This window comes from Callospermophilus lateralis, unplaced genomic scaffold (genome assembly GCF_048772815.1).
Source record: "Callospermophilus lateralis isolate mCalLat2 unplaced genomic scaffold, mCalLat2.hap1 Scaffold_72, whole genome shotgun sequence".
NCBI classification, from domain to species: domain Eukaryota; kingdom Metazoa; phylum Chordata; class Mammalia; order Rodentia; family Sciuridae; genus Callospermophilus; species Callospermophilus lateralis.
In genome coordinates this window covers 9,542,782-9,567,368 of record NW_027515276.1, presented here as the reverse complement: position 1 = coordinate 9,567,368, position 24,587 = coordinate 9,542,782, and positions in this window count along the sequence as shown.

Here is a 24,587-nt window from a genome sequence, read left to right as displayed (position 1 = left end):
GCCATGAATTGTGTTGCGATTTCAGGAGGCCACACATGAGAGTCGCCCTTTGAAACTGAGATCTAGGCCCAGGGTGGCTTTCCCAAGAGTACTGAGAATCTCAGCTAGGATATCACATGATTTTATTCTGAAAGACTTGGCACCCATAGTTGAGAGTCAAAACACACATGGACCTCACATTGTAGACCTCAATGGGCCTGGCTTCATGTGACCTTTTGGCCACTCTTTGGGAAGCCTTTCCTGTGAGTGTTCTCCAGATCTTTCATTGAAATGAGCTTCCTCAACATTTAATGGTCCCTGAATGAATTGAAACCCACAGTGCCTCCACCTTCATCCTTGAAATTTGTCTAGATCAATACCATGAATGTTTAGAAATTTTCATGACCAGATGGCACTGGAGAACCTTTTGATGTACTTTTGCTGATCATGAGTATACCAGACAGTGCCTTGATTGACTGGGCTTCATGAAAATGTTTAGAACAGAGATGCCAGAAAGTTGGAGACTGCAGAGTAGTGGGCCTAGAGCAGTGGTGGGAAGGTGTGTGATAAAACATCTGTGGTGGGGCCATGTGGATCTGCCATTGACTTTCAATTGTCTTGAGACAGACATGGTGCAGCCATCAGACCATTGTATATAAAGGCATCTTGTTATATGGAGAAGTTTCAGAGTAATGTTTAGAATCAGGTTGCTATGATCAAGGGAGCAAGCTATGTGGGATAGAAGCCTGGTTGGTGCATTCTACTGTAGACCAGGGTACACGTACCACACGTGACAGAACTCCCTCCAGCACTGTGTCCCAGTTGAACTCCTTGTATTTCGTGATGCCAATACCAAACTACCAGTGCAGCAGCAAGAAACACCACGAAAAGTGGAAGATGACCAAATGGTTTCACAGTCCACACGGGGAGACACTTAGCCCCCAGTGGCAATAGTTTACCTACAAAGAGAGAATTCAGCATTGCTGCCTCATGTTCATTGGAAAATAAGATGCCATGTCCTCCAGGTCACATAGATGCAGACCCAGCTAAGATGGTCTCACAATAAAGGAAGCGAAAGCTCCTGAAAACAACATATATTTCAAGTGCCCAACCTCAAAGGCAGTTTCTCAAGAAGTGTTTAGGCCAGCAGATCTTCATGTCTGTGGAGTATTTCCCATGTCACTTACTTTTGGAAACTCCTCTACCACCTCCAAGGTTGTGCACTCCTGAGCATTTTCATTGCAGATATATATTTACAGATTTTCTAACTCTTCTCCTCTAATTGTGACTTACTTGGGGCAATGGTAATGTCAAGTCATTGTTCTATATGAGAGAAGGAAGATTTTTTTGTAGCACATATTTGCATACACATTGGATTCATTTTTCAATTTTTCATTCGAAATACTGAATCCTTGACACTAGCCCATACCCTTATAGACTCTGACTACTAATACTAATATGATGAGAAAAATAACCAAAACAGAATAGAAATACAAGCAGTTCAGAAGAGGCATGGTGTGTAGTTGTACTTGCCTTTTGCATGATATAAGGTAGGAGTTATAAATCTAGTCAATTATTTGTTGAAATAATTCTCCATGTGTTTTTAAAGTTAAGAAATATGTGAATTTCTGTCTCTCTTTCTCTTTAGCCTATTAAGCACATGTATTTTTATATGCACAAATAGAATCCTACCTGGTTTCACACGTACATTCTTGTGAGGTGGCTGACTCGGCAGATACAAATTGTGAGAAGAGATCACTTCTCCTAAAGGCTGTTGGAACTAAAAATTCAACCCATGGGTGACCTTCCTAGATGAACAACATTATACATAATCCATGTTCAGTATAATGAATATTTTTTGATATGCAGATGAGTTATTTTTCATGATGAATTTCAATTGGCATATATATTGCTACATTATAATGTGTGTGTGTTTGTGTCTATATATATATAGTCTCCAGATTTTCAAAATATAACATATATGTGTCTTACTATACACTGCCTAAATTCATTCATGTTCCTGTATGGGGATATATAATCAATTTTTTACAAGATTTTTCTTAGAAATATACATCCACTGAAATACATATTTGTTTCCTAGTACTGAAAACTAACTTCAGGGAATGGTGCTAAGAAATCCTAATATTTCTACAGTGACTCACCCAGTTTAACATCAATGCAAGTAGACACCTATGGGACATGATGTGTATTTTGAAGTTCATTTTTATTCAACACTGATACATTACTATTTCTGCAGTTTATGGGCAATATAGGATATATCATTTCATCCACAATTTTACAAATTTATAGGCATTTGGTTCAATTTCAATCACTTCCTACTTGAGAAGACATGTATTCCTCCATGTTTCTTGACTGTTCTTTTCATGAGATTCTTTCCAAACACATTATTTTCGATTTCCATAATCACTTTTGAAACAAAACTCACACACTCTTCATAATAAACCGTAACACTAATATTATCATTAGATGTATAACTGTTCGGAATGAATGTATGTATATCAATGTAAGATTTCTTGTATATTTTCAGATATCAATTCAATCCATTATTTAAATTTTGAACCAGTTATATTATTTATTCACAGTATGGTCTATTAAAGAATCATCTCTATATTCATAGACCCAGGGTATACCTATTTGTATCCCCAATACTAATGTATAAGCCTTTAAAATATTGCTTTCAAAAATGGTGGAAGAAATATTCTAGTCACCTGATATACATATGCATTTCATCACAGTAATATTCCTGACAAAAAATGCAAGTGTCACACTTATGATTGTACCAAAGCCTATATTGAAAGTGAGCATGTATTACTAACAACATCCATGTCCTGATTCACTAATGATCTCGAATATCATTCCTATTGGTGACTACATATTTGTTTCTTCCTAAGATTGTATATTCAAACTCAACCCTGTTAAAAATGTCTTATCCTATCACTCTCTTTGTACTTTGCCTGATTTCCTAATATCTCTATTGATATCTGCTTTCCTACACATTTTCCCCAGTTCATCACTGTGGCTGACTCTTCACATATGCTGAAATTTACATTCACTCTCTAACCAAAACCCTATATCTAAAGTCTTTTGATCCAACTCCTTGGTTCACTCAAATGGGTTCTTCAAATCCCTTCAGAGGGTAGCCCATAGGTGCTTGGGTTTTCTCATGACCCCAATTCTCATAAAGAATCTATACCCCACAGAGAGTAGGCCTCAAATTGGAGAAGTAGAGCAGTATTCATGGCAGGCCTATTTGATCACCCCTCGTTCACAGGAAGGGTTTCCATGCCACCCTGACTTTAGGCAAATGAGTGGCAAGTGAGCTTATTTTGAACACTGTCTTGGGCTGCGCCCCTCATGGAAACCTCCAACCAGAGTTTATTATGACTGTCTATATGGAAGAAGATGAGGGCCATGTTGGAGTGTTTTGGTTTAATTGTGGTCATTTGTGTAACGGTTGGAAAAGATTCCAGGGTCAACCTGGGCTTTAACTCTTGTGTGATTCCCTTTAGAGACTGAGTTCTGGAACAGATCTCAGCGACGTATTGGCATGAATTGTGTTTGGAATTTAGTAGGCCACACATGAGAGTTGCCCTTGGAGACTGAGATCTAGGCCCAGGTTGGCTTTCCAAAGAGCACTGGGATTCTCAGCCAGGATATCACATGACTTTATTCAGAAAGACTTAGCAGCCATAGTTGAGAGTCAAAACACACATGGACCTCAATTGTAAACCTCAATGGGCCTGGCTTCATGTGACCTTTTGGCCACTACTTGGGAAGCCTTGCCTGTGAGAGTTGTCCCGAGCTTTCATTGAAATGAGGTTCCTCACTATTTCATGGTTCCTGAATGAATTGAAACCCACAGTGCCTCCAACTTCATCCTTGAAAATTGGCTAGATAAACACCATAAAATTTTTGATATTCCTATGAACAGGTGGCACTAGAGAATCTTTGGATGTCTGTTGCTGATCACGAGTATACCAGACAGTGCCCTGATTGACTGGGTTTCATGAAAATGTTGTAGAACAGAGATGCCAGAAAGTTGGAGCCTGCTGAGTAGTGGGCCTAGAGCAGTGGTTGGCAGGTGTATGATAAAACATCTGTCGTTTGGCCACATGGATCTTCCCTTGGCTTCCAAATGGATTGTGACTGACATGGTGCAGCCAGCAGACCCTTACAAATAAAGGGATCTTGTTATATGGAGAGGTTTCATGGCAATGTTCAGAATCAGGTTGCTATGGACATGGGTGCAAGCTTTTTGGGATAGAAGCCTGGTTGGTGCATTCTCCTGCAGACCCTCACTCACCACACATGAGAGTACTCCCTCTAGGACTGTGTCCCAGTTTATCTCCTTGTACTTCATGAAGCCAATACCAAACTCAGAGTACTGCAGTAAATAACACCACAAAAATTCGAGTATGACCAAATGGCTTCACAGACCACACGGTTAGACACTTAGACCCCAGTGGCCTCAGTTTACCTAAAAAGAGAGAATTCAGAACTGCTGCCTCATGTTCAATAGAAAATAAGGAACCATGTCATCCAGGTCACATAGATGCTGACCCAGATTTGATGGTCTCACTACAAAGGAAGCTAAAGCTCCTGACAATAACAAATATTTCAAGGGCCCAAACTCAGAGGCAGTTTCTCAAAAATTTATTAGGCCACCAGAGCTCCATGTTTGTGGAGTGTTTATCCTTTCTTTTACATTTGGAAATTCCTCTACCACCTCCAAGGTTGTGAACTCCATTCATTTTTTTTCCAGATATATATTCACAGATTTTCAAACTATTCTCCACTAATTGTGTCTTACTTGTGGTGAAGGAAATATCAAGGCATTGTTGTAGAGGAGAGTGGGAAGATTTTTGTCTAGCATATTTTTGTATACACATTAGATTCATTTTCCTATTTTCTATTTGAAATACTGAATTCCTGACAGTAAGCCATACCCTAGTAGACTCTGACTGTTCCCGGGTGCCTATGGTTGGTATACCATTCTAACTTGTGAATGTGACACAGGAAGTAGGGGCAGCCTCCATGTCATGGAGCCATTGGAAGCAAATGTTAGAACAAAGTGGTTGCCAAGGCAGTGACCTCATTCAGTTCCTGAAGGAAGTGACCTACCTCACTTCCTTGGTGATGGAACCCTCTGAACTTGGGATCCAGGAAGCCAGGCACCAAGAGCCAGTCCCAGTCCCTTTCCCAGTGGGTTCACTTGTTTGGATTTACCAAGGACAGAGTCAGTCTTTCTTGTGGATCACTAAATGCCAGGAAAGCTCTGAAGAGGGGCGTTTCCTGAGAAAGCAGGTAGTGACTCACCGATGGCTCCTGAAAACTTTAGAGAGTTGGTAAAGGAGACCAGATCTGAGACAGGACAGGCCATTTCGGGGGAACATAGTATGGCCTATCAGTCTGAGGACACTCTGGTTACTCACAGACCTATGTGGGTAAAAGATATGCCTTTGTGGGTGTAGATGTGAGTTTATGGTTTTGTCTCATGTTCTGAGAATACGTAGGAAAGGCAGTTTGTTTGGTTTGGAGTGGACTGTTTTTAATAAGTCATTTGACATGGTGAGTGATTCTATGTCTGTGTATCCCACTTTGTCGGTGGTTGTAGATATGAGAAAAGTGAATGCATCAATGCATGTGTCCTGACAAGTAGAAAGCATTCCAGCACACATCCTGCCCAATTTATGAATGGACTGTTGCTTGCCTTATCGATGGGCAACACCTACTATTTTCCTTAGTTCCTGTTTTCTTCCTGAATTCTGGCCATTCTCCAGAATAGGCTCATTTTTTTTTCCAAGATATGTACCACCTCCCAGCTCTGTGACATGGCCATTTACTGGATACCTGAAATGAATGGGGAGGATCTCAGAAAACTCAGATATCAGTGTGACCAGTAAAGTCTCAGTAGAGAAACCCTGCTTTGTGCCTTTTGCTTACCTACTGTTCTGTTGACCTGAATGTCAGGTAGGTATTTGCCTCAGACCACCAGTTTGTGAAGCCTGAAGAAACTGCTTTCAAATGGAAATGAATGAGCATCACCCGTGGCTCTTAGATTAATTGCTTTAGAAAAGGATGTGTCTAAATCATCCTCTCAGCTCTGTGTGAGGCTGTGGCTTAGAATCTCAGCACCTGATGGATCTAAAGAAAGATCCCATGTGTGCATCCAAAACCAAATTGGCAAAAAGATCAGACATTGTGGATGAAGTCTCTTGCTTCCTCTGTTAGGCTCCTCACCTCCATCAAGTATGAATAGGGATCCTTTGGGTCTAATGAGTTCTTCAAAGACGAGAAAAGGTGCTTGGGTTTCACATGACTCCAAATCACATAAAGAATCAATACCTCACGTTCAGTAGGCCTCAAAAAGGAGAAAAAGAGCATTATTAATGGCAGGCCTATTTGATCAATCCTGGTTCACAGGAAGGGTGTCCAGGAAACCCAGACTTTAGGCAAATGAGGGGCAAGGGAACTTATTTTGGACACTGTCTTGGGCTTCGCCCCTTGTGGAAACCTCCAGCCAGAGGTAATGATGAGTGTCTATATGGAAGAATATAAGGGCCATGTGGTAGTGTTTTGGTTTTAATTGAACATGTTAATAACACTAACCATACATTGTTCCATCAATTTAAGTATTCAGAAGAGCAGGAACAGATTTGTTCTTACAATACAGGAATGTAGGGGATCTTCAACCTGCTGAAAACCTCAAAGGTCAATGCAGAAATTATCCCTGGAGAAGATGTAGGCAGCTATGAAGGACCGGAGAGAGCAAAAGTAATCTTCCATGGAAAACAACCTGGTCAGGATGAAGGGTTGAGTCTGAATCAGACTCTCTATCCTTAACGTAGAGGAGATGGAGCAAACCGGGCCTGTGTGGAGAGCTGTTCCTGGGTACCTATGGTTGGTATACCATTCTAACTTTTGAAAGTGTCTCAGGAATTAGGGGCAGCCTCCATCTCATGGGATCCTTGGAAGCAAGTGTTAGGACAAAGTGGTTGCCACGGCAGTGACCTCATTCAGTTCCCGAAGAAATGACCTTCCTAACTTCCTTGGTGATGGAACTCTCTGAACTTGTGATCCAAGTAGCCAGGCACCCAGAGCCAGTCCCAGTCACAGTTCCAGTGGGCTCACTTGTTGGATTTACCAAGGACAGAGTCAGTCATTCTTGGTACCTACTGATGTGAGGATGGCCAAATGCCAGGAGTGCTCTGAAGAGGGGCCTTTCCTGTGAAAGCAGGTAGTGGCTCAACACTGGCTCCTGACAACTTCACAGAGTTGGCCAAGGTGACCAGATCTGAGGCAGGACAGGCCATTTCGGGAGAACACAGTATGGCCCAGAAGTCAGAGGACATTCCGGATAGTCACAGACCTACTTGGGGGAAGAAGTTGAATTTGTGAGTTTGGGTGGGGTTTGTGGTTTTGTCTCATGTTCTCAGAATAGGTAGGAAAGGAGGTTTGTTTGGTTTGGAATTATCTGATTCTTCTAAGTCCTTTGACAATGCGAGTTTTTCTATGTCTGTGTATCCCACTGTGTTAGACATTAGAATGTAGACATTAGAAAAGAGAATGCATCAATGGATGTGTCCTGTCTAGTAGAAAGCTTCCCAGCATTCATCCTGCCCAATTTATGAATGGACTGCGGCTTGCCTTATGGATGGGCAACACCTGCAATCTTCCTAAGTTCCTGATTTCTTACTCAATTCTGGTCACTCTCAAGAATAGACTCATGGTTGTGTGTCCAAGATATGTACCACCTCCAAGGTCTGTGAAATGGCCATGTACTGGATAGCTGAATGGAATGGCCGAGCATCTCAGAAAACTCAGATAGCAGTGTGACCAGGAATATCTCATTGGAGAAACCCTGCTTTGGGCCTCATGCATACATATTTTTCTGTTGCCCTGAATGTCAGGAAGGTGTTTTCCTCAGGCCAACACTTTTGGAAGCCTTAACAAAAGACTTTTCAATTGGAAATAAATGTGCATCTCCTGTGGCTCTTTCCTTAATTGCTTTGGAAAGGGATGTGTCTGAATCAGCCTCTTGGCCCTGTGTGAGGCTGTGGCTTAGATTCTATGCACCTTATGGATCTAAAGAAAGATTCCATATGTGCATCCAAAACCAAAATGGCTAAAAGTAGAGTCATTGTGGATGAAGTCTCTTGCCTTCCTCTTGTAGGGCACTTACTTCCATCAAGGAAGAATAGGGATCCTTTGTGTCAAATGGGTTCTTCAAAGCTCTGCAGTGGCTTGCCCATAGTTCTTGTGTTTTCTCATGCGTCCAATTCCCAAAAAGAATTTAAACCCCTCAGTCAGTAGGCCTCAAATTGGAGAAGTGGAGCAGTATAAATGTCAGGCCTATTTGATCCCTCCTGGTTCATAGGAAGGGTGTCCAGGCAAACGTGACTTTAGGCAAATGAGGGACAAGGAAGCTTATTTTGGACACTGTCTTGGGCTGTGCCCTCATGGAAACCTCCAGCCAGAGGTTATGATGAGTGTCTATATGGAAGAAGATGAGGGTCATGTGGGAGTGTTTAGGTTTTAATTGTGAGAGATTACTGGTTCAACCTGGGTTGAATTCTGGTGTGATTTCCCTTAGAGACTCAGTTCTTGAACTGACCTCAGAGAAGAATTGTGTTAAGATTTTCGGAGGCAACGCATGAGAGTCGCCATTGGAAGCTGAGATCTAGTCCCAGGGGGACTTTCCACAGTTCACTGGGAATCTCAGCCAGAGAATCACATAATTTTATTCTGAAAGACTTGGCAGCCACAATTGAGAGTCAAAACACACATGGACCTCACATTTTAGACCTCAATGGGCCTGGCTTCAAGTGACGTTTTGGCCACTATTTGGGAAGCCTTGCCTGTGAGAGTTCTCCAGAGCTTTCATTAAAATGAGATTCCTCACCATTTAATGGTTTCTGAATAATTGAAACCCACAATGCCTCCAACTTCATCCTTGAAAATGGTTACATAAATATCATGAAATTTTTAAAATTACCATGACCAGGTGGCACTGGAGAACCTTTGGATGTCCTGTTGCTGATCATGAGTATACCAGAGACTGCCTAGATTGACTGGGTTTCTTTAACATGGTGTAGAACACAGATGCCAGTAAGTTGGAGTCTGCTGAGAAGTGGACCTAGAGCAGTGGTGGGCAGGTGTGTGATAAAACATCAGTGGTACGGCCATGAGGATCTACCATTGGATTCCAAATGCCTTGTGACTGACATGGTGCAGGCAGCAGACCCTTCTATGTAAAGGCATCTTGTTATATGCAGAGGTTTCAGGGCAATGTTCAGAATCAGGTTGCTATGGTCAGGGGGAAAGCTATGTGGATAGAAGCCTGGTTGGTGCATTCTCCTGCAGACACTGACCCACCACACGTGACAGAACTCCCTCCAGCACTGTGTCCCAGATAAACTCCTTGTATTTCATGAAGCAAACACCAAACTCCCAGTGCAGCAGCAAGAAACACAACGAAAAGTGGATCATAACCAAATTGCTTCACAGTCCAAACGGGGAGACACTTAGCTCCCAGTGGCCACAGTTTACCTGCAAAGAGAGAAACCAGCACTGCTGCCTCATGTTCATTGAAAAATAAGATGCCATGTCCTCCAGGTCACATAGATGCAGACCCAGCTTTGATGGTCTCACTAGAAAGAAGCTAAAGCTGCTGAAAACAACATATATTTCAAGTGCCCAAACTCAGAGGCATTTCTCAAGAAGTCTTTAGGCCAGCAGAGCTCCACGTTTGTGGAGTGTTTATCCTGTCCCTTACTTTTGGAAACTCTTCTACCACCTCCAAGGTTGTGAACTTCTGAGGATTTTTCATTGAATATATGTATTCACACATTTTCTAATTCTTCTCCTCTAATTGTGTCTTTCTTGGTGCGAAGGTAATGTCAAGGCATTTTTCTGGATGAGAGTGGGAAGATTTTTGTGTAGCATATATTTACATACACATTGGATTCATTTTCCAAATTTCCATTAGAAATACTGAATCCATGACACTAACCACTACATTACTAGACTCTGACTACTAATCCTAATATGATGGAGAATAAAAACCCAAACAGAATAGAAATATAAGCAGTTCAGAGGATGCATGTTGTATAGTGGGACTTGCCTTTTGCATTATATAGGGTAGGAGTTATAAATCTAGTCAATTTTCTGTTGAAATATTTCTCCATGTATTTCTAAAGTTAACAAATATGTGAATACCTGACTCCCTTTCTCTGCAGCCTATTCAGCACATGTAATTTTATATGCACATATAGAATCCTACCTGGAATCACAGTACATTCTTGTGAGATGGCTCACTTGGCAGATACAAATTGTTAGAATAGTTCACTCCTCCTAAATGATGCTGGAACTGAAAATTCAACCAATGGGTGAGCTTCCTGGTTGAACAACTTTACACAAAAACCCATGTTCAGTAAAATAAATATTTCTGATCTATGGATGATATATATTTCATGGTGAATTTCAATTGGCATATATATTCCTACTTTTTAAAGTCTGTTTGTGTGTGTGTGTGTGTATACATACTCTCCAGATTTTTCAAAATATGAAATATGTGTCTTATTATACACTCCCTAAAATAATTCATATTCATGTATGTGGATTTTTAATCAACTTTTCACGAGATTATTCCCAGGAATATTCACACACCTGAAAAACATATTTGTTTCCTCGTACTGAGAACTATCTTCAGTGAATGGTGCATACAAATCCTTGTATTTCTGCAGTAACTTACCCAGTTTAACATCAATGCAAATAGATTTCTATGGGACATGATGTGTATTTTGAAATTCATTTTTATTCAACACTGGTACATTGCAATTTCTTCCGTTTATGCACATCATAAAATATATATTTCATCTAGAAATTCGAAAATTAATAGGCATTTGTTTCATTTTCAATCACTTCCTGCTTCAGAACACATGTATAACTCCACGTTTCTTGACTGATCTTTTCATGAGGTTTTTTTTTCGATTTCTTTAATCATTTTTGAAGCAAAACTCACACACTCTTCATGATGAACCATAACCCTAATATTACCATTAGATGTATATTTGGTTTTAATGAATGTATATATATCAATATAAGATTTCCTCTATATTTTCATTTATCAATTCAATCCATTATTCAAAGTTGGAACCAGTAATACTATTTATTCACAGTATGGTCTATTCATGCATTATCTCTATATTCATAGACACAGGGTACACCTATTTGTACCCCCAGTACTAACTTATACGTCTTCACAATATTGCTCCCAGAAATGGTGGAAGAAATACTCATGTCACCTGATCTACATGTACATGTTATCACAGTAATATTCTGGAAACAAAATGCAAAGGTCACAGTTATGATTGTACCAAAACCTAAATGAAAAGTGAGCATGGATTACTAAAAATATTCCTGTCCAGGTTGCTACCGCTCTCAAATGTCAATCCTATTGGTGACTATATATTTGTTTCCTCCTAAGATTATATATTCAACCTCAAGCCTGTTGAAAATGTGTAATCCTATCACTCACTTTATACTTTGCCTGATATCCTAATGTCTCTATTGATTTCTGCTTTCCTAAATATTTTCCCAGTTTATCATTTTGACTGACTCTTCACATGTGCTGACATTTAAATTCACTTTCTAACCGAAACCCAATTGCTAAAAACATTTCCTCCAAAACCTATAATCACTATTCTTTCTAAACCTACCGACACTTTTCCTAATCCTACCGACTATAGCTTTTTGACTGGATATTCTCGTGACATTCAATCATCCAAGGTACAAGGTCCTATGACATTGTATATGGATTTATTTAAGACATCTGTGCAGAACGTAAGTCAAAGCTAAGTATCCCAATTAAGGGCCCAATGCCCTTCTGGGCTTCAAATTTTACCTAGATTTCTGTTTTCATACTTATATTTCACCTAAATATTCTTGTAAATATCGCACATTCCCAATATCATTATTCATCGCTCAGAATGATTCTTAATCCAAATCGAACCTGTTATTAAGCCTAACCAAACACTGTTCCCTCAATCTAACTTTACAGAAGAGCAGCGACAGAGTTGGTCTTACAATACAGGAATGTAGGGGATCTTCCAGATGCTGAGATCCTCAAAGTTTTAAGCAGAAACGATCCCTGGAGAAGACATAGGCAGCTATGAAGGACCTGAGAGAGCAAAAGTCATCTTCCATGGCAAACAACGTACTCAGGATGAAGCATTGTGTCTGAATCAGCCTCTCTTTTCTTAATGTAGAGAAGAGGGACCAAACCAGGCCTGTGTGGAGAGCTGTTCCCGGATTCCTATGGTTGATATACCATTCTAACTGTTGAAACTGTCTCGGGAAGTAGGGGCAGCCTCCACCTCATGGGAACCTTGCAATCACCTGTTAGGACAAAGTGTTTGCAAAGGCAGTAAACTCACTCAGTTCCTGAATGAAGCGACCTACCTCACTTCCTTGGTGAAGAAACTCCCTGACCTTGGGCTCCAGGAAGACAGAGAATACCAAGACCTTGTCACAGTTCCAGTCCCAGTGGGCTCCATTGTTTGGAAAAACCAAGGATAGACTAAGTATTCCTTGGTACCTACTGATATGAGGATTTCAAATGCCAGGAGAGCTCTGAAGAGGGGCCTTTCCTGAGAAAGCAGGTAGTGGTTCACCGCGACCAGATCTGAGACAGGACAGGCCTTTTGGGGGAACATAGTATGGCCCACCAGTCAGAGGACACTCCAGATAGTCACAGACCTACTTGAATGAAGGAGGTGCGTTTGCGCGTGTGTGTGTGATTTTGTGGTTTAGTCTCTTCTTATGAGAATAGGTAGGAAAGGCGGTTTGTTTGGTTTGGAGTGGACTGCTTCTAGTAAGTCGTTTGACAAGGCGATTTTTTGCATGTCTTTGTAACCCACTGTGTTCGTGGTTGTAGACCTTAGAAAAAAGAATGCATCAATATGTCGTGTCTAGTAGAAATCTTCCCAGCATTCATCCTGCCCAATTTAGGAGTGGACTGCCCCTTGCCTTATGGATGGGCAACACCTGCAATCTTCCTAAGTTCCTGATTTCTTCCTCAATTCTGGTCACTCTCAAGAATAGGCTCATTGTTTTGTGTCCAAGATATGTACCACCTCCAATCTGAGTGACATGGCCATGTACAAGATAGATGAAGGGAATGGCGAGCATCTCAGAAAACTCTAATATCAGTGTGTCCAGGAAAGTCTCAGTGGATAAACCCTGCTTTGGGCCTTTTGCTATTGTTCTGTTGCCCTGAATGTCAGGAAAGTCTTTGCCTCAGGCCATCCCTTTGTGAATCCTGAAGAAAACAGTTTTCAAATGGAAATAAATGGGAATCAACTGTGGCTCTGTGCTTAATTGCTTTGGAAAGGGATGCGTCTGAATCAGCCTCTTGGTCCTATGTGAGGCTATAGCTTAGATTCTCAGCACCTGATGGATCTAAAGAAAGATCCCATGTGTGCATTCAAAAGCAAAATGGCAAAAAGATCAGTAATTGTGGATGAAGTCTCTTGCCTTCCTCTGTAAGGTTCCTGACCTCCATCAAGTGAGATTAGGCATTCTTTGGGTCAAATGAGTTCTTCAAAGCCCTGTGGAGGCCATTAACAGGTGGCACTGGAGAACTCTTAAATGGTCTGTTGCTGATCATGAGTATACTAGCCAGGGCCTTTATTGACTGAGTTTCATAAAAATTATCTAGAACGGCGATGCCAATAAGTTGGAGCCTGCTGAGTAGTGGACCTAGAGCAGTAGTGTGTGATAAAATATCTGTGGTGGGACCATGTGGATCTGCTATTGACTTCCAAATGGCTTGTGACTGACATGGTGCAGCCAGCAGACCCTTCTATGTAAAGGCATCTTGTTATATGGAGAGGTTTCAGGGTAATGTTAAGAATCAGGTTGCTGAGGTTAAGGGGACAAGCTATCTGGTATTGAAGCCTGGTTGGTACATTCTCCTGCAGAACGTGACCCACAACACGTGACAGAACTTCCTCCAGCACTGTGTTCCAGTTGAACTCATTGTATTTCGTGAAGCAAATACCAATGTCCCAGTTCAGCAGCAAGAAACACCACAAAAGTTGGAGGATGAACAAATGGCTTCAGAGTCCACATGGGGTGACACTTAGCCCCCAGTGGCCACAGTTTACATACAAAGAGAGAAATCAGCACTGCTGCCTCAGGATCATTGGAAAATAAGAAACCAAGATCTTCATGTCACATAGATACAGACCCAGCTTTGATGGTCTCACTAGAAAGGAAGCTAAAGCTTCTGACAAACACATATATTTCAAGTGCCCACCCTCAGAGGCAGTTTCTCAAGAAATCTTTTGGCCAACAGAGCTCCATGTTTGTGGAGTGTTTACCCTGTCCCTTACTTTTGGAAACTGCTCTACAACCTCCAAAATGGTGAACTCCTGAGCATATTCCACTACAGGTATATATTCACAGATTTTCTACCTCTTCTCTTCTAATTGTGTCTTAATTGGGGTGAAGGTAATTTCAAGGCATTGTTGTGGATGAGAGTTGGAAGATTTTTTTGTAGCACATATTTGCATACACATTGGATTCATTTTCCAATTTTCCATTCGAAATACTGAATTCCTGACACTAACCCATAACCTACTAGAATCTGACTACTAATCCTAATATGATGGAGAACAATAACCCAAACAGAATAGAAATCCAAGAAGTTCAGAGGAGGCATGGTGTATAGTTGAACTTGCCTTTTGCATTATATAGTGTAGGAGTTATAAATCTAATCAATATTTTGTTGACATAGTTGTCCATGTGTTTTTAAATTTAACAAGTATTTGAATTCCTGTCTCCGTTTGTCTGTAGCCTATTCAGCACATGCATTTTATATGCACATATAGAATCCTACCTGGTATCAAATGTACATTCTTGTGAGGTGGCTGACTTGGCAGATACAAATTATGAGAAGAGATCACTCCTCCTAAACGCTGTTGGAACTGAAAATTTAACCTAAGGGGGAGCTTCCTAGTTGAACAACATTATACACAAATCCATGTTCAGTAAATTAAATATTTTTGGATCTTTGGACAATATGTATTTCTACATCAATTTCAATTGGCATATATATTGCTACATTTCAATGTCTCTGTGTGTATATGTGTTTGTTTGTTTGTGTGTGTGTGTGTATATATATATATATATATATATATATACACTCTCCAAATTTTTAAAAATATGAAATACTTCTGTCTTCTTTTACACACCCTAAATTCATTCATATTCATGTATGTGGATTTATAATAAACTTTTCACAAGATTATTCTCAGAATTATTCATCCACCTGAAATACATATTTGTTTTCGAGTACTGACAAGTAACATCAGTGAATGGTGCATACAAATCCTAATATTTCTACAGTAACTGACCCAGTTTAACATCAATCCAAGTAGATTACTATGGGACATTATGTACATTTTGACGTTCATTTTTATTCAACACTGGTACTTTACTATTTCTTCAGTTTATTCACATCATAGGATATGTATTTCATCCACAAGTTAGCAAAATTATTTGCATTTGTGTCACTTTCAATCACTTTCTACTTCAGAACACATGCATTCCTCTATGTTTCTTGACTGGTCTTTTCATGAGACTTCTTTCCAAACACATTATTTTCCTTTTCCATTCTCACTTTTGAAGCAGATCTCACACACCTTTCATGATAGAATATAACCCTAATATTACCATTACATGTATAACTCATTGGAATGAATGATTCTATATCAATATAAGATTTCTTATATATTTTCAGATATCAATTCTATCAATCCATTATTTGAAGTGGAATCAGTTATATTATTTATTCACAGTATTGTCAATTCATGAATTACTTCTATATTCATAGACACAGGGTACACCTCTTTGTACCCCCAATACTAATTTATTTTTTTTATTTTGCATTCTTTATTAAAGTATTTTTATATTATTTTCAACAACATTTGAAACAACAGGATTTTCTAAATAGACTTGTCTTTTGCATACCCAGATGAAAAAATATAATTCTATTTCATATCCCTTTGTGGGATAATGTGGGTTTTTTGTACTGAAAAAATGCTAGGAATATTAGAATATATGATCCGTTAGCCAACTTTGTTTGTTTGTTTGTTTGCTTTTGCAAAGCTAGAAATTGAACCCTAGTAGTAACTAGTAATTCTACTCATTCAGAAAAGTTAGTGTGTCATTTTATGGAAATAACCATACTGGATATAAAATAGATACACATGTGATACAATAGATTGCATGGTATATAAATTTGTATCTCAGTAAAGCTGTAATTAAAATAAAATTTAAAGTATTGAAATTCAGGCAAAGGATAGGAAAGATATTTGTGTCTGTTTTTCAGAAGTTTATTGTCATCCATTTAAAAAATCTTTTAAAAGAGATTGCATTTGAACAAAAGGTATTGTTTAGTGTGCCTTCTCTGTATTCTTAGTGGTTCTTCACTATTACTATTTTATTCACACCCTCTTAATTTCTTATTGTTGAGCCAATTCTGCATCTAAATGTAGTGGCAAGATATATTCAGGAGTCTGGTGCAATAGTGCATGCCTGAAATCCCAGCTACTAAGACCCTTTCTCAAAACAACAAAAAAGTAGTGGGGGTGGGGAGCATGGATGTAGTTTAGCAGTCAAGTGCTTTCGGAAGCATGTGGAGGCCCTGGGTTCTATCTGCAGCACCGCAAAAGCAAAACAAACAAAAGACGTATTCCAGAGATTTTGATTATTTCTGCAGGAGACATGCAGTCAAGACTAAGTAATTTGAAACAGGAGTGGCACAAGAAGTGGAAGATAAAGTATCAATTTTTTTTCTTTTTTTTTTTGGTTAGAATTAGTTCACTTTGCATTCCTTGCGTATGCGCCTCTACCTTTGGAACCACATTGGTAAAAATTTGTGTAAGAATTGTTTGTTGGCATATCCTAGAGTCCTCAATTTATACGTCTTCAAAATATTGCTCCCAGAAATTTTGGAAGAAATACTCATGTCACCTGATCTACATATACATTTTATCACAGTAATATTCGGAACACAAAATGCAAAAGTCACACTTATGATTGTACCAAAGGCTAAATAGAAAGTGAACCTGTATTATTAAAAACATTCATGTCCAGGTTGCCTAATACTCTCAAATGTCAATCCTATTGGTGACTACATATTTGTTTCTTCCTAAGATTATATATTGAAACTCAACCCTGTTGATAATGTCTAATCCTATCACTCACTTTATACTTTGCCTGATTTCCTAATGTCTCTATTGATATCTGCTTTCCTACATATTTTCCCCAGTTCATCATTGTGACTCATTCTTCACATGTGCTGACATTTACATTCATTCTCTAACCGAAACCCTATTACTAAAGAACTTTTGGTCCAAATCCTATACTCACTCTTCTTCCTAAACCTACGGACTATATTCCTAATCCCACTGACTATCCCTTTTTGACTGGATGTTCTCTTCTACATTCAATCATCCAAGTAAAGGTCGGTCGAGTGTCGGAAGAGGAGACCACCAAGAGTCTATCTCATGTAACAGCAAAGGGTTTATTGGGGGTCCAGCATGCTGGGGCTCAGAGTTCACTTGAAAAGAGTAGAGAGCCCTGAGAACAGCTTAAGCAGAGGTTAAATACTTTCCCTTGCGAGTGCAGGGAGGGAAGTTTATTGATGTGTCAGGGCGAGTGGTCAATTTGCATGCAACCTGGTGAAGGAGTACATTCTGCAGTTTGACAGTTGGGGACAGCACATTCTGGGAACAAGATTGGCAAACATTTCTCAAGATTTCAACAGTGTTTTGTTAAGCATACAGAAAAACAGGAAGTGACAACTACATATTTTATTAACCTTTCATTCGACACTTCTTTTTCTGGCTACTTTTAATCATAAAAATGATCATTGGGGGGTGTCACATTCTATGTCTGCTAGTGGGGTATTACCATTAGTTTAACTTGTCCAATTTGAGCTTGGAGAAAATAAATTACATGGTTGAGCAAGCAGGGTTTAATAGTTATCAATAATATGAGGATTATTATTGGACCGGCTAGGGTTGATAAATGCGTAGTTAACCAGGGGAACTTTGTGAACCAAGATTCAAAACACCCTTTTTTGGCCTCTCTCTGTCGTTGACGCTCTTCAAGTCATCTTTTTAATTTACTCATAGATTTTTTTACAACTCCAATATGGTTGGCATAAAAACAACATTCTTCCATCAATGCAAAACAAAGGCCCTCTTCTCACATGAAGAGGAGTTCCAATCCTCGACTGTTCTGTAAAACAACTTCAGAGAGATAGGTTAAAGATTCCTGCAATGCTGTTATGGAGGTTTCTAATATCTTTAAGTTTTGGTCTATAGCTGCTTCTATTTGGGTCATTTGTTTTGTCCCATGGACCAAGGCAGTGGTTCTTGTGCCCACCCTTGCAGCAACATGTATTCCTAATAGGATCGCAAAAGTGAGTGATATATGTTCCCAGTGGAACTAGGTTTTATGCCCCCCCTATTTGATCTTAAAATGAACCTGTGTTGATAGAGCACTCTGGGAAACATTTGCACAACGACACAATTAATCACATCTGTTGACCACTTCATGAAAACATAAACAATGTTTTAAGTATATAGAATTATACTGTTGTAGGGACGGACAAGGCAAGGCACCTAAGATAGTACCAAAGACAGGAAAACAGTCCTATTTGTTTGCAACCAGATTCAGAGGGCATTACTTCTGTTGTAATCAATTAAATCCCCGGAACCCCAAGTTTAGGTACTTTCAGAATTTTGTACCCAACATATAAGGGAAGGGGCTCAGAAGTTCACAGTCTTAAGCAGTTCACAAAAAGCAGTTTGTATTCTGTTTTTTTCCTCTGTTGTGGGAAAGTTAACTTTTCAAGGACACCTGGAAGAGGGAGAGCATTATATTCCCTTTATTTTTTCCCCCTCCCAACTGTTACCATGGAGCCCAGATGGTAACTTCTTTATCTTACAAATGTAGCCATCTCTGTGAAGCCTCAGCTCAAGGCCAAGGCCTTGTTCACATATTTTGTGAAAAACTAGTAAGGTGGTGTCTAGCTTAGGATTGCTGATTTTTTTAGCCAGTGGCCAAGTAGAATAGGGCAACACGAAAAGAGGAAGTTTATGTACTTAGAAATTTTTTATAGGGACTCTTTTTCTGAAAGTCCTAAATTCAGCTATGTTGAAGATTTCTGGAGAAGGTCAGTTAAGACATTTCTGTGGGCCTGGTACAAAGGGGGAAGATGGGGAAGGCGTGGCTGTGAGCAGCTCCGTGGATCTGAGAATGAGGTAGGAGAGATGTAAAAGAATAATGGGAAAGGGGTTTTGGATTTTTCTAGGAACAAATCTTGAGCAGTACAACAGGTAGAGCAGAGGGTAAGATGGGAGTTAGTATCCCCAAAAGTCTGTGAGGGACTTTAAATACTTAGTAACCTGTTTTCAGTGATGACAAAGCAACTTTAAAGGCCATTTACATTACATCTTCGATAAGGGTCTGAGGGCTCTCCTCAGCTGGTTTGAGCTTTGTGTTAGCTAGTAAGAGGACCTGGTGGGACCCGGTGCTGGCAATGACAAGAGAAGAGAGGAGTGAGTGGGTTAAGGTGTACCTCAGTACCTGCTACATTAACAAGGGGGCAATGGTCATAGAATGGGTGGAGGTTTGGGTTTTTGATCTAGTAATTGGAGGGGAGAAATCAGGTTGCTTAGGTGAGAGTAAGAGCAGAGAGTATGGAGCAGATGGCTGAGGGTGAGGATCTATTGGAGAAGCATAGTTCAGGATGTGAGCAAAGGAGGGAAAAGGCCTCCACATAGAGGAATCTCCTTTCACACTTTTGAGCACTTGCAAAAGTTAAAAAGGTCACGCAGAATTTGAGGATCTAGAGACCCCTCTGGGGGCTATCAATTTTGGTTATCTAATTGGATATGGCCAATGCTGTGTACAGAATTTGATGAGGAGTTTGGGTTCCATCAAGCAGTCCCTGAATGCTCACATCCCCATGACTTACAGAAGAAGTCGGCTTCCCCCCAACACAGCTGTGACTGTTTGTGGCTTTGATAGTCCGCCAGGCAAACATAGTAATCTAGGCTAGCCAAACTGCATCTGGCTCGCGTGTCCCTACATCCATAATATTTGTTTCCATTATCTATGGTAGAGAAGGGATTTAATGGAATTTTAGTGGGATCCACTTCATCAGGGATATCCCAATGGAAAAGACCTATAGCCAGCTGACAAATGTCTCTGTGGAGAGATGGCGACCATGTCCTTAAGTGGGCAGTATGCGAGATAGACCATACTTCTTGTCCAGTAAGATTTGTGATCAGCCATTGCTGCTGAATGGGCTGATGAGGGTTAGGACTACTGGTGGTCAAGGGGAGAGTCTCTAGCCTTATTGACAAGGCAAATACACAATTTGAAAGGGTTACCTGTCTTATACAGTTTCCAGCCAGAGTCTGGACAGGGCACAGGCTTGAGATGAGAGGTATGGATCCAGGAAGTGATTCTGTCTACCTTTACTTCTGTAGGTGTTATAAGTAGCACCTTCCATGGTCCCTTTCAGCGGGGTTCCATGGATGACACCTGATGTCGTGTAATGTAGACAAGTCTCTTTCTTGATATTGATGTTGATTCCCCTCGTCCCCGGGTTGGTAGGCAGTGGCCATCTGTCTTCACAGGTATCTGTGTGGTCCTGGCTGAAAGACAATATCTCTGACTTTTTAAATTAGTGGGAAGTAGAAAGATCCTTCTAGGGTCCATCCAAATCCAATGGTGAGCCATTCTGAGGCACAGAGAGTCTGCCAGATCCAGCGTTTTACTAAAAAAGAAAGATTCTGATCCCTTAAGCAAACTTTGGTGCAGTGATTAAGGGTCAGAGACAGAGGCATTGAAGTGCTCTGTCCCATAATGAAAGATACACAAACAGTAAAATCAACAACACACGACACAGACAAGACAAGACAATAAAGACAGGATATGGAAGTCCAACACTGAGACCAGGACTTAGTAGTTGGCAGAACCCGATCGGTTGGCAATAACGAATCTGAAACAAAATATCACTGAGTCATGGAGACTATTGTTCCTCAAATTTCTGAGTCCTCTATGACGTCACCCAGGGACTTGGCCTGTGGCTCTGTGACATGACTGTCAGCCATCGTTGGAGAGAGCTCACGCTCTTCATTGACATCCATTTTGCCAAGCCCTGATCTGAAACCTCACCAGAAAGAGGCACCTTACTTACCCTGAGAGAAGTTCGTTGGGGTCTCTTGTCCACCGCTGCCGGATCTCAGTGGAACCTCCATATGTAAAGGTCCGGTGACAATCGGGGGAAGAGACCACCAAGAGACTGTCTCATGCAAAAGCAAAGGGTTTATTGGGGGTCCAGCAAGCTGGGGCTCAGAGCTCACTTGAATAGAGCAGAGAGCCCAGAGAACAGCTTAAGCAGAGCTTAAATATTTTCCTTGGAGAGGGCAGGGGGGTAAGTTTATTGATGGGTCCGGGCGAGTGAGCGGTTTGCGTGCAACTGGTTGAGGGAGTACATTCTGCAGTTTGGCAATTGGGGACAGCACATTCTGGGAATAAGATTAGCAAACAGTTCTCAATATTTCAAAAGTGTTTTGTTAAGCATACAGAAAAACAGGAAGTGACAAGTACTTATTTTATTAACCTTTCACTGCGAACTATACTTTGCCAGAATTCCTAATGTCTCTATTGTGTTTGTTAAAGTTCATTTTTATTCAAACCTGGTACGTTATTATTTCTTCAGTTCATGGACATCATAAGATATTTCCTTTCATTCACAAGTTCACAAATTTATAAACATTTGGTTCACTTTCAATCACTTCCTCCTTCGGAAGACATATGTTCCTCCATGTTTCTTGACTGGTCTTTTTACTAGACTTCTTTCTAAACATATTATTTTCGATTCCATAATCATTTTTGAGGCAAAACTCACACACTATTCATGATAAATGATAACCCTAACATTACAATTAGATATATAACTGGTTGGAATGAATGTATGTATATCAATATAAGATTTTCTATATATTTTCAGATATCAATACAATCCATTATTTAAATTTGGAACCAGTTATATAATTTATTCACAGTATGGTCTATTAATGCATCATCTCTATATTCATCAAAACAGGGTAAACCTAATAGTATCCCCAGTACTAATTTATAAGTTTTCAAAATACTGCTCACAGAAATGGTGAAAGAAATACTCATGTCACCTTAGCTACATATACATATTATCACACTAATATTCTGGACACAAAATGCAAAGGTCACACAGAACATAATTTAAGCTAAGTATCCCAATCAAGGGCCCAAAGTCCTTCTGGGCTTCAAATATTACCTAGATTTCTGTTTTCATACTTATATTTCACCTCCATGTTCTTGTAAATATCACAGGTTCCCAATATCATTATTCATCCAGCAAAATGATTCATAACCCAAATCGAACATGCTATTAACCCTAACCATTCTGTAAACTGAGATTGTTCACTCAATCTCACTTTACAGAAGAGCAGGGACAAAGTTAGTATTACAATACAGGAAGTTAGGAGATCTTCCACCTGCTGAGTACCTCAAAATCCATGCAGAAATGATCCCTGGAGAAGACGTAGGCAGCTATGAAGGACCTGAGACAGCAAAAGTCATCTTCCTTTGCAAACAACCCGATCAGGATGAAAGGATGTGTCTGAATCATCCTATCTCTTCTTAATGTAGGGAAGATGTATGAAACCAGGCATGTGTGGAGAGCTGTTCCCAGGTGCCTATGTTTCTATACCATTCTAACTTGTGAAAGTGTCACAGGAAATAGAGGCAGCCTCCTTTTCCTGAGACACTAGGAAGCAACTGTTAGGACAAAGTGGTGGCCAAGACAGTGGCCTCATTCATTTTCTGAAGAAAGTGACCTCACCTCACTTTTTTCATGATGGAACTCTCTGAATTTTTTGATCCAGGAAGCCAGGCACCAAGAGCCAGTACCAGTCCCAGTCCAAGTGGGCTCACTTGTTTGGATTTACCAAGTAAAGAGTCAGTCTTTCTTGGTACCTACTGATGTGAGGGTGGCCAAATGCCAAGAAAGCTTTGAAGAGGGTCCTTTCCTGAGAGGGCAGGAAATGGCTCACCACTGCCTCCTGAAAACTTCACAGAATTGGCCAAGGAGACCAGATCTGAGACAGGACCGGCCATTTCTGGGGAACATTCTATGGCCTACTAGTCAGAGGACACTCCGGATAGTCACAGACATACTTGGGGAAGGAGGTGACTTTGTGTGTGTGGATGTCAGTTTGTGGATTTGTCTCATATTCTGAGAATAGGTAAAAAAGGAGGTTTGTTTGGTTTGGAGTGGACTGTTTCTAGTAAGTCATCTGACAAGGAGACTGTTTCTATGTCTGTGTATCCCACTGTGTCCTTAGTTGTAGATATTAGAAAAGAAAATGGCTCAATGGGTGTGTCCTGTCTAGTAGAAAGCTTCACAGCATTCATCCTGCCCAATTAATGAATGGACTGAGGATTGACTTATCCATGGGCAACACCTAGTATCATCCTAAGTTCTTGAATTCTTCCTGAATTCTGGCAACTCTCCAGAAAGGCTCATGGTTTTTTGTCCAAGATATGTACCACCTCCAAGCTCTGTGACATGGCCATGTACTAGTTAGCTGAAAGGAATGGCGAGCACACCAGAAAACTCAGATATTGGTGTGACCAGGAAAGTCTCTATGGTGAAACCTGGCTTAGGGCCTTTTGCTTAACTATTGTTCTGTTGCCCTGAATGTCAGGAACCTCTTTGCCTCAGGCCACCCCTTTATAAAGCCAGAAGAAAACAATTTTCAAATGGAAATGAATGGGCATCACCTGTGCCTCTTTGATGAATTGTTTTGGAAATGGTTATGTCTGAATCAGACTCTGGGCCCTGTGTGAGGCTGTGGCTTAAATTGTCAGCACCTCTTGCTGATCATGAGTGTACCAGACAGTGCCTTGATTGACTGGGATTTATGAAAATGGTGTAGAACAGAGATGCCATTAAGTTGGACCCTCCTGAGTAGTGGGCCCTGAGCTGTGGTGTGCAGGTGTGTGATAAATCATCTGTGGTTGCGCCATGTGGTTTTGCCATTGATTTCCAAATGGTTTGTCACTGACACGGTGCAGTGACCAGACACTTATATGTAAAGGTGTCTTGTTAAATGGATAGTTTTCAGGGCAATGTGCAGAATCAGGTTGCTATGGAGAAGGCGGCAAGTTATGTGGGAATGAAGCCTGGTTGGTGCATTCTCTTGTAGACCCTGAAAAACCACAAATGACAGAACTCCCTCCAGGACTGTGTTCCAGTTGAACTCCTTGTATTTTGTGAGGCAAATACCAAACTCTCAGTGCTGCAGCAGGAAACTCTACGAAAATGGAGGATGAACAAAAGGCTTCACAGTCCACACAGGGAGACACTTAGACCCCAGTGGCCACAGTTTACATACTAAGAGAGAATTCAGCATTGCTGCCTCATGTGTATTGGAAAGCAAGAAAGAATGTCC